Raw genomic sequence first — 12117 nt, 5'->3', positions numbered from 1 at the left:
ATTCAAAAATTGTGTAAAAAGAGTTAACTTGCTGTGGTGGTATGTTTTAATAAGGTTACCAATAAGTAAAAGATATTTAATAGTTGTCTATTTTTTTCATTACTGTACCGAAAAAAACTGAACCGTGACTTGTGTACCGAGGTACGTACCGAACCGAGATTTTTGTGTACCGTTACACCCCTAACAATGACTAAAGAAAGATGCCAAACAACAACAAAAAAAGAGACGAAACCACCACAAAGTTTGTGTGTCTTGGTCCTGTGTAGGAGAGGTAGTGGGCCCCTTTGCATATCTGTGCCCAGGGGTCAGTTGACTCCCAAGCTTACAGGTCCAACATGTGGCCATACCATGTGGCCCAAAAATAATTTTTCTCATAGACTTACATTGTGAAACTTGGCAATCCCTGCAAAAACTATCAGAATTTGAGGCATTCAGTCCAATAACATTTCAAAAGTCCTGGAGACGTGCGTGTATAAATCATTTTTATCTCTATTCAGGTTATTGAAGGGTTAAACTGGAGGATAGACACTTGACCAGCGAAGTCTCTAGTGCACTTGCCCAAGAAGTCAAACTTTTTTGGCTTCATGCACCACTGAGCAACTTTCACAGGAATGAACGTGGCCCCCCGCCTTAAACACTGTACCAGTTCTCTTGATACGAACATGCTGGATCACCTAGCACCACTGAGCCAGCTATTGTTACAGCTCAGCTGAGGAGGATGCCATTAATGTTTACATCTCGTGCTATCATGAACACAACCCTCTCCTCTATGATAGATGCATGCTTCCCTCTGAGCAGTGATTTGATTGGAGGGTCTAGTTCAATAAAAAGAAAACTGTTCCTATATGAAACTGCTCACAACAAGGTCTGTGAATTAGTAACCAGAACATGATTTCTGGAAAGAGACATTGCTGTCGAGTTTTTTAAATGATTTTTTTTTTTTTTTGAGCACTTTGAACACCACAAGCTGATTACCATCTAGTTCCATTATATTGGAGAGAAGGCAGACATCTCTATAGCTGATATCGCCAGCATTTGGCACCTCACACCAAAACAATCTAGATTGATAAATAGCACCACAGGTAAGAAGAATAATGTGTATTTTGATTGTGGAATAAACTGTCACTTTAAATGGTGCGTTCAGGGGAGCCTCTTAAACTCACAAACTGCTACCTACTACTTCTAAGTACCAAGATTTTGAGTGTTCACCCTGAACATTGACAAAAAATACCCAAAGATGTCAGTATGCAGAGTAAAAATGTTTTGAATTTTTGCTCACAGCTGCAGAAAATTAAAATGAATTGGTGATGGTGGTGAGACAGCTACAGAAAGATGCAGGAAAACAAAAGACAAATTAAATGGCTGTAAAAAAAATCCTCACTGTCTCTTTATGCAGTTTAGTTGGCAGTTTGATTGACGCACGTATTGTATCACTTCCTGTTTATATAAAATGTTAACTTTTTTTACATTAATTACAGAAATTATAATGCATACTAATACAGTTATGTATGCAGTATAGGAGTGAAACAAGATGTTTAAGTCAGGAAACATCACAGGATCACAACATGTTTACGAGGTGTTTGCACTGAGGTTGTCAACATTAAAAAATATCCGCAGGACATAAATAAAGAGAGCCAGATGTTACAGCTTCTCAAATGTGAGGATTTCCTGCTTTGTGAGGACTTTGGCTTTCGGACTGTTAATGCAGAAATGACATCTTGACAGCACATTGTCATAATTTTTTAACTGATTCTGAGGCCCTGCCTTTGGACAAAATCATAAACGTTTTTTTTTGTTGTTGAAAATGTTGTGATGTCAGAATAAACGTATTAAATGACCACAGACTATCTGACACACAGGAGTACTGTTTGGCTTCTGGAGCACCAAACATATTTAAGGTGTTGTGAGCTGCTTCCACTGTACTTAATGGCTATTTGAAAATGACATGATATGTCAAGGGCGAAGGTTTTGTTTCAGCACTGGGGTGAACAATTATGTAATTGAGGGTTTGGGGGTACCCGTTGGTACCCAACAGCTAACATGCAAAAAGCTGTGTAATGGGTAAAAATATGTTTATACATAAATTCACAGGCATGGGCATGGATAAAAATGAATAACATGGACATGGATAAAAATGAACTACATGCAGGCGACAATATATTTTTTATTTTTCAGAATTAAACAAATGAAAAATATGTGCAGTATATGTGAAGTATTTTGACATCAAAATCACTATTATCAAGCCACAATTATTTTTATTTTGAAAGTCAGTGACACAAATGGAACCTTTGATCCCGTTGTCACATTTGTTGTCACCAACATGGAGGACTCCAGTGATGAAACTTTGCAGCCTGAGGATGAGGTGGCAGCTTACATCGAGTTCAGGACACCCGAGGAGGATCCTTTTGAGGTTTTATGGTGGTGGAGGGAGCATGCTAAAATGTTTCCAAACCTTGCAGTGATTACTATTACTACTACTTCTATTAATGGGTGTGGGTAGGTGGAGCTTTGACTTAGACATAACAAGTTGGTTCTGGTACTGAGCTTTACAGGTATGGGTGGAAGCAGGTTTTCAAAAATGGACCCATGCAGGACTCTGTTTGGGAGGTCATTAGCTTATATTTTTCTTAAAGCATAATCCATCCCTGCTTCTGGGTCTAATCTGCAGACATTCCCAGAGGGGAATAAAAAAGAAAAGTTCATGCAGCTTCTCACTGTTCACACACTGGGGATGGGCATCAAGAACCGGTGCTTAATTAGTACCAGTTCCTGACATACAGTGCTACTTCTCGTATTTATGTAATGTTAATTAATTCTAACATAGCTGCCATTTTTAATGTCCTAACTGTCCCCTAGTGATGACGCAGCAACAGGAATCAAAGTTTGACATTGTGTGGCTGTGTCTTTACATTCTGTGCTCTCCAGTCATGGCTGACAGGGCAAAAGGTCAGGGGTAGAAATGCCTTACAAGCAACTCATGAGTAAAAATGTGCTCCTTTTTCTATACGTCTACTCTTTACTCAAGAATATTTTAGCACCTTTAATCTACTTTATACTTCACTACTTTCTTTGATGTTATGACAGTGACATTAACTTATCTTTTAGCTAGTGGTCTGTTGGGCTTTTAATTGTTCTGCTTTAGAACAGTGGTTCTCAACCAAGGGGTCCTTGAGGGAGTTTCAGGGGTTTCCAGGAAAACTGGAAATAGCTCATTGTCACTATTTAGGCAATTACAGAAGTGAGCCCAATGTGAGAAGGAGTCATAAGAGTAACTATTCTGACCAAAGGTTTCACCTCCTCCACGGTTAGCTCCTCAACTGTAGTTGACAACTAAAGAACTATGGTCTTAATATCTAACAACCAAAATTTATATCATCACTGCTTTAGAAAGTAGTTACCCTAAAGTAATGTCAACTTTAATGTTAATGTTAGTTTCATAATTCCGCCTATATGATTTATTTTAATGTTTTCTAATTATTTTCACACTGGTCAGCACACCCTAAATGGAAAGTAATGTGTAGCTACTTTAAGTAAGTTTTTAACCAGGTACTTTATTACTGTTACTTGAGAAAGTTTCTCAGTTAGGAATTTTTACTTTCACTTGAGTGATTTTTTTTTAAAAAGATATTTTTGGGGCTTTTTTACCTTTATTAGATAGGACAGATTTAGTGTGAAAGAGAGAGGGGGGATGACCTGCAGCAAAGGGCTGTGGGGGGGCTGGAATTGTACCCACAGCCTCTGCAACAAGGACACAGCCTTTAGTACACAGCGCCTGCTCTACCATGTGAGCTGAATGATTTTTAATGGGTGTTAGTGTTCTTTTACTTGAGTATAGATTGTGATATGAGACTCAATATGGTCTTAGATTTTGGATATCGTAATATTGTAAGTGTTGTCTTTTCCAGGATTTAATAGCTGTGTTATAATCCACCCTACTGATGATTATTTATCAAACATCTCTGTACAAATATTTTGTGAGATCACCAGTGGTCAACCCTACTATATAATCACAATATCGATATTGAGGTATTTGGTCTAAAATACAGTAACATTGTACAGTACAGGCCAAAAGTTTGGACACACCTTCTCATTCAATGCGTTTTCTTTATTTTCATGACTATTTACATTGTAGATTCTCACTGAAGGCATCAAAACTATGAATGAACACATGTGGAGTTATGTACTTAACAAAAAAAGGTGAAATAACTGAAAGCATGTTTTATATTCTAGTTTCTTCAAAATAGCCACCCTTTGCTCTGATTACTGCTTTGCACACTCTTGGCATTCTCTCCATGAGCTTCAAGAGGTAGTCACCTGAAATGGTTTCCACTTCACAGGTGTGCCTTATCAGGGTTAATTAGTGGAATTTCTTGCTTTATCAATGGGGTTGGGACCATCAGTTGTGTTGTGCAGAAGTCAGGTTAATACACAGCCGACAGCCCTATTGGACAACTGTTAAAATTCATATTATGGCAAGAACCAATCAGCTAACTAAAGAAAAACGAGTGGCCATCATTACTTTAAGAAATGAAGGTCAGTCAGTCCGGAAAATTGCAAAAACTTTAAATGTGTCCCCAAGTGGAGTCGCAAAAACCATCAAGCGCTACAACGAAACTGGCACACAGGAAGACCAAGAGTCACCTCTGCTTCTGAGGATAAGTTCATCTGAGTCACCAGCCTCAGAAATGGCAAGTTAACAGCAGCTCAGATCAGAGACCAGATGAATGCCACACAGAGTTCTAGCAGCAGACCCATCTCTAGAACAACTGTTAAGAGGAGACTGTGCCAATCAGGCCTTCATGGTCAAATAGCTGCTAGGAAACCACTGCTAAGGAGAGGCAACAAGCAGAAGAGATTTGTTTGGGCCAAGAAACACAAGGAATGGACATTAGACCAGTGGAAATCTGTGCTTTGGTCTGACGAGTCCAAATTTGAGATCTTTGGTTCCAACCGCCGTGTCTTTGTGAGACACAGAAAAGGTGAACGGATGGATTCCACATGCCTGGTTCCCACTGTGAAGCATGGAGGAGGAGGTGTGATGGTGTGGGGGTGTTTTGCTGGTGACACTGTTGGGGATTTATTCAAAATTGAAGGCACACTGAACCAGCATGGCTACCACAGCATCCTGCAGCGACATGCCATCCCATCCGGTTTGTGTTTAGTTGGACGATCATTTATTTTTCAACAGGACAATGACCCCAAACACACCTCCAGGCTGTGTAAGGGCTATTTGACCAAGAAGGAGAGTGATGGAGTGCTGCGGCAGATGACCTGGCCTCCACAGTCACCGGACCTGAACCCAATTGAGATGGTTTGGGGTGAGCTGGACCGCAGAGTGAAGGCAAAGGGGCCAACAAGTGCTAAACACCTCTGGGAACTCCTTCAAGACTGTTGGAAAACCATTTCAGGTGACTACCTCTTGAAGCTCATGGAGAGAATGCCAAGAGTGTGCAAAGCAGTAATCAGAGCAAAGGGTGGCTATTTTGAAGAAACTAGAATATCAAACATGTTTTTGTTATTTCACCTTTTTTTGTTAAGTACATAACTCCACGTGTTCATTCATAGTTTTGATGCCTTCAGTGAGAATCTACAATGTAAATAGTCATGAAAATACAGAAAACGCATTGAATGAGAAGGTGTGTCCAAACTTTTGGCCTGTACTGTATTTTCTCCATATCACCTGTCCCTAGACCTAAATACAAGTGAATGCCCATCCTTAGTTCACACTAATTTAAAACATCAGGTATGACTGACACATGCAGTGGTGGAATGTAACTAGGGACATTCACTCAGGTTTTGTGCTTAAGTACAAATTTGAGGTACTATGTAACTTTATACCTCTACTCCTCTACATCTCAGAGGTAAATATAGTCATTTTTAGCTTTAGCTATAGCTATTCAGCTTTAGTTACTTTACAGATTACAGATTTTCAGCCCCTTCCTGTCCAGTAAAAATCATGTATCTCCAGATGTGCTGATGTTGAATGTTTGTCATAAACTGAAAGATGACGTGTTCCTATATGTGTTGAGAAAATTCTCCTCCTTCTTAAGCTTAATAAACACTTTTAAAACCCTCCTGGATCAGCAGGAAAATCCATCGTCACAAAGCTGAAAACGGCTTTTTTCTGACTTTTTAGAGATACGTGGTTCTTACAGGACAGCCACACTACAAACATATGATGATCTTATAGAATATGATGCACTGCTGTAGATTAAACTACCAACAGTATATAAAGGAGTTAAAATGAGCTCAACCTTAAACATCTACAGCAGTACAATGCAACACACACATAAGTACTTTAGCTTTATTGTGCTGATAATATCTACATACTTTTTAAGGTTTTGAATGCCGGACTTTTACTTGTATTGGACTATTTTGACAGTGTGGTATCAGTACTTTTACTTAAGTGAAGAATGTGAGTACAGTGACACGTGAGAGGATCCAAACATTGATGAGACACTTTGAGCTGCAGTGTGAACATATATGTAGTACATGTATGTGTATGTGTGCAACCCCGTGGAGGCCTGACTTCCTCCCTGCCCCCTGGCGCTGCTCGTTAATCACAGGGTGATCATTTCTAAGACAAACAGAGGCGCCGGGAGCGAAAACAAACCGGTGAGAATGTGAAAGGAAAGCCGGAGCGGCGGGGAATTCATGAGGGAGAATGTTATCGCCGCGACTAAAGGTCATATTGTTCACTTCTTCCTGACAGGCAGAGAGAGAAAGAGAAGGGAGTGTAAGGCAATTTGGAAAGAGTTGGAGGGAGGGAGGGAGGGAGGACAGAGAAAGATTGTAGGGAGGAAGAGAAAACCACAGTGTGGGCCTCAAACTGCACAAGGACACATTCTGTATGTTACACATGCACAAAGACATGGAGATAAAACCACACACATTTACCCTACATGGCCAAAAGTATGTGGACACTTGAGCATTACACCCATGTGTGATTGTTAAACATGAGTGTCCAAAACCACGGGCATTACTTTGCTGCTGTTACAGACTCCACCCTAGATGTTGGATTCCCTGACAACAGGGATTTGATCCAGTTCGGCCACTTGGATGATAAAGTCTGGCTCACAGTTGGTGTTTCACTTCATCCCAGAGGTGTTGTATGGGGTTGAGATCAGGGCTCTCTGAAGAAGATGAAGAAGGTATCTATTATGAATATGCTTTTTTACAGCAAAGGGAAGCAAAACAGTGCATTATCCTGTAAATAATCTCTATATACAGATATCTGCATATGTCTGCAAAATCTGTTGGCAACAGGACAAGATTCATGCATTGGAAGTGCTGGTTTCCTTTTGTAGTCCAAGTACTATACCAATCATGTTCGATCAGCAATAGTCCGTGCGGAAAGCAAAAGAGGGTGAACATGTTGGCCAAATGTGGTCTGCTATTGTCTGACATCAGTTTAGCTTTATGTTGGCTTTTTTTGAAGTTTTAACTGCATTCATGTGCAGGTATCTGTTTACAGAGATTAGTCAAAATGACTGGCGCATGGAAGAGGAACTGATTGTCCAGATATCCACTTACTACACTCGATCTCCTGAAATACTGGCCCATATATTTATTTCATATATTTTATTTTGTTATATTTCCACAAGATGCTTTTATCATCAGTGTCAGACCGATAGACTATTCTGATATTGTCCTGTAAAATACATTAAAGCAGCTGTATATGACATTTAGAGCATATCTACGATTCACAGCCACCGCTGAGATTGCCTGCACACTCTCAACATGGAGGTGGCTGAGTTGTTGGCTAGCAGCTAACGGCGCTAACAGTGCTAACAATTGCAACAGTACTAACAGGGCTAACGGTGTTAATGTGGGGGAAATGCCTGACAACGCCATCCAAAATTCAGCAGTAACTGCCATGAGAGCCTAGTGCAGAGCGGTGACAATGAGCTAGCCAGTTGGAAACACACAGGGACTTACATGCAGATAATGACCTGACACACAAGGCCGATGGTTGGCTTTCTTTCTGCTGATTCAGCATGTTGAATTAACTCTGACTGGCACTTCAGCTCAGCTCACGAGAAGAAAAATGGAAATGAGGAAAGTCAACAAAGCTAAATACAAGAGGGAGTGAGACCAAAACAAACTTGTTTTATTGGGTAAGATAAATTTAAGCTTTTGAGCTCTTTAGCATGGCTTGTGTTATTGTTCACTGGCGCACGGTTAATATGTTTTGTTCTGTCAACATTGAATTCTGTTGTTAATGTGCTAAATAACATTGAGACAGTCTTCCGGTTTCCCATTTTGAATGACAATTACAGACTACTGCCATCTGCTGGTGTGGAGAGTTATTTCCTGTTATGCAGGTGCAGAACGTACATGTTGGTTGGCTGGCTGCGGCGACGTGAGGTAACACAGCAGGGGGCTACGTTGCCACCAGTTCTCTGAAGTCAGTTTGGTGTGTCTGGGCCTTAACATGCATGTGCTGCCAGACTGTCCACCAAAACAAAGAACAGAAAAGGTCAGATTACAGCACACACAGAGGGAGTGTGACTTCATTCTTTGCTCAAAACACCATTACTCTACTTTATTTACACATAGCAAATTGTGATTCAGCTTTATATTAATGCTTTTATTGGGTAAAGGCTGGGTGTGCCCTTCTTTTCTGTTTCCTGCGTTTTTCGTGTCTCACCTTAGATTCTGCCCTCCCCCCTCCTTGCCCTGAAGAGTGGTTGGGCACACCGGCATCGAGTGTTGAGGTCACAGTGGTTGACGAAAATCTCACTTTTGTGCAGGTGATGCAGGAGTTTGTGCCTCAAAATAGAGTGCAATTAACATTGGCTTTTTTATTAACTGTGTAACTGTGACCAGCTGTAACTATAAGTGCTTTAGTGTGCTAACTCTTACCATACTTTAACCAGAGCTGATTTGTAATAACCATAACTTTTCCCCAACCTGGACCATACAGTGGCTGCCATATGCAGATACTGTAATAAATGAGAATTTCAGCATGAGACGTAATCTGGGATTTTGCAAAATATTTCAATATTAATGTTCTTATGTGGTGAAGAGGTTGTGAAAGACTGAACAAAAGTATATGGATGGTTATGTCTCCATACTTTATCTGCTCTACATGGCCAAAAGAATAAGTCATACACACACAGAGGAACACTGTTGAACACTTAAACATTACCATAAATTTAAAAACTCAGAAATACTTTGACGCACGTTGAGACATGTAAACGTCTTGGACATGAGAACACACACACACACACACACACACACACCTATCTGGAGGGGGTCTGTCTCCCTCTCTTGGGAGTGTCAGCCTCCTCGATCACCCGTTTTTTTCTGAACTCTTGATTCCTGAAATGAAATGAAGCAGTGAGCAAGCAGCCTCAGCTTTGGCTCCATACACACACACAGTTACACACAGACACACACACACACACACACACAAGGAGGGGGGCCTACACACACACACACACACACACACACACACACACAGTAAGAGAGAACCTATTACATGCAGAGCAAAAACACACATACACACACATGCATGCACGCACGTATGCACACACACACACACACACACACACACACACACTCACACACACACACACACATACGTCAACATAAAAACCCCAAAATCTGACAAAAGCTAGTAGAGCCAAAAAAAGTTTGGAAACTTTGGAAAGTCCCCAAAAGTTTCCTGTTTGTTCATTGGTCAGCTCTCAGGTTTCCAGAGTGCCCATTGGTTGCTTTAGTTGTCCCACCTCACCCTTCCCGAGGTAGGTGTGTGTGTGTTTGGGCCAGATATCAGTGATATTGTTCAGCTCTGGGTACTGTGTTATTTCTAATAGTAAGGATAAAATTAACTCTGTGTGTGTGTGTGTGTGTGTGTCTGTGTGTGTTTACCTTGGCAAGCAGGCAGAGAGAGACAGATTTAGATTTACAGCATGTTAGTTTTCACAGTTATTGTTTTAAGAGATAATGCCAATGTTTATATTAATAATCTTAACATAACCTAAAAATAGGAGTCAGAAACTAAATAAATTAATGGTTTACCTTATATGGATTGGCTTTTTGTCTCAAAATCAGATGTGAGTCCCCATAATGTGACTGTACAAATCAGTGTTTGTCCCATGAACAGGATTAATACACAGATAAATCCACACTTTTATTGGTCTTAAGTAGAAGTACTCAATCACATACATCACAAAACAAGTTTATAAACTCAATAAAGAGAAACAACAGGAGGAAAATGAAAATTGGAGCCTTGGAACACAATACTTGTTCAGTGCAACACCTGTCTCTAAAAGCATCCAAACTGTTAGTCAGAGTCAAGACTATTAAAGTCCACCCTTATGTGAGCTGCAAGCTGTTCTGCCAACATCGTGTCTTCCATATGAATAACTTAGCAAGTCCACTCAGCTAGACAAACTTTACGCAAGATGTGTTTTTGTGTGTGCTGTATTTAAATAAACAACTGCAGTGAGATATCCGAGGTCTATCCACCTTATTTTTCACGGAAACACGGAGGCAAAACAGAACGCAGCCAGCTTCCGTTTTTTTGTGCGACACTTCCGGTCCAGCACTCTTACCACTGTGTAAATGGAATCCCCTTGTTGTTTACCTTGCTGAGTTTAGCTATATATATGTATATATCACATTTTTCACGTCACTATATCACTGTTTAGACTAATCTGATGTTTGTAAAGTCTATAAACACAATGACTGAACAAACATTAGTATTTTCTCTGTGTGTAATTAATAACATGGTTATCGTAGATTAGCTGGGCTAACCGTTAGCTGTTAGCCGTTAGCCGTGTCTGTAATAACTCACTAAACTCACAAAGTGGCCCGTGAAAAAAATATTTTCTCCAGCGGATGTCTTAGTTACAACATGATTGAGCTAAGTGGAGTAGTTTCATGTCGTATCCGACAACGGGAGGCTTTTAACGGATGACGATCCTGATGTTAGCTTTGCTGCTAGTGTTAACGTTAGCTGTCCCTGTCAGCTGCAGCCACTGATGCTTTCTAGACATCGTGATTTCCCAAAACTGAATAAATACCACACATAGCAACACAAAACTGCTTTGCTAGCTCAATCATGTTGTAACGGCTGGATGGTTGATGCGTATATGCTGATTCAGGTGCTATCAGAGCCGATCCGCGCATCACTATGGCTTAATGTTCAACTCAGTCAATTAAAACAACCCGTCCTGTGTTAGGAGTGTATGTCGCTGACAGAAAGAAAGAAAGAAAGAAAAGGGAAAAAAAGCAGCGTACACCTCACATATTTATTTCTCACAGTTGCGCACATGTGTGGCTGGCATGCAGAAGCACCGTCTGTGTCTGTGTGTCGAGGGTGCGAGCCGCAGCTTCAGCTGCTCAGGTAGAGAGGCTGTGTAGCCCGGTGTGTTTTTTCGCTGATTCGGTTCTGCAGGTTCTCTGCTGGTACACTGGAGACGGGGATCAAGCAGTTTGTCTCACTCGGGATAGATTGTGCTTTTTTGGTTCATAGTTTATGATTGACGTGCGATTTATTCGCGTTTAGAGGGAATAAATTTTCGTTATAACGGAAACGTGGGCACAGTTATCTAACGTTATACAAAATACACAGACTAACTAACTAACTAACTGATTGACTAACATAAACAACTGAAAATTGAAAAAAAATTAGCTTGCACCGTTAGCTCCGGTAAGGGAAAGCGGCTGACTGGAAGTCACGTACAAAAAAACGGAAGTTGATCACTATTTACTTCCGTGTTTGAAAATAAGGTGGATATCATTCCTCTACAAGTGGTACACCTGGGGTCCAGGTGGGCTGGACACCTGTTATTAGTCAATGAAAAAATGATCGTTCTTAATTTCTGGATTATCTCATATGGAAGCCCATTTCCACCAGTTTAACAAAACAAAACAAAAAAAAGATAAAAAAGACTTTTGATGAAAAACAGATCCTGTTATTAAGTCATTATAATGAGAAACTTTCTCAAAGTAATAAGTTAGTATCTCAAAGTAATGACTCAGTATCACAAAATAAAAATGTAGTATCTCAAAATAAGAAAGTTTCTCAAAATTCAAAGTTAGTATATCGAAATAATGAGAAGCTTTCGCAAAATAATAACGACAGTGGCATGCAAAAGTTTGGGC

General features: G+C 40.3%; 2 long non-coding RNA genes across 2 annotated transcripts in view; both read right to left on the bottom strand.

Annotated features, from left to right (window-relative positions):
* Positions 1-12117, bottom strand: part of LOC144458988 (uncharacterized) — a 29716-nt gene that overhangs the window by 11487 nt on the left and 6112 nt on the right. The window lies entirely within an intron of this gene.
* Positions 8232-8940, bottom strand: LOC144458849 (uncharacterized). The gene is made up of 3 exons (XR_013488222.1): positions 8866-8940; positions 8651-8772; positions 8232-8451 (listed from the first exon to the last, which is right to left on the bottom strand). It is a non-coding gene; the product is annotated as an uncharacterized LOC144458849 (long non-coding RNA).

This window comes from Epinephelus lanceolatus, chromosome 20 (genome assembly GCF_041903045.1).
Source record: "Epinephelus lanceolatus isolate andai-2023 chromosome 20, ASM4190304v1, whole genome shotgun sequence".
In the NCBI taxonomy this organism is placed as follows: Eukaryota; Metazoa; Chordata; class Actinopteri; order Perciformes; family Serranidae; genus Epinephelus; species Epinephelus lanceolatus.
This window is presented reverse-complemented; position numbering and strand designations above follow the sequence as displayed.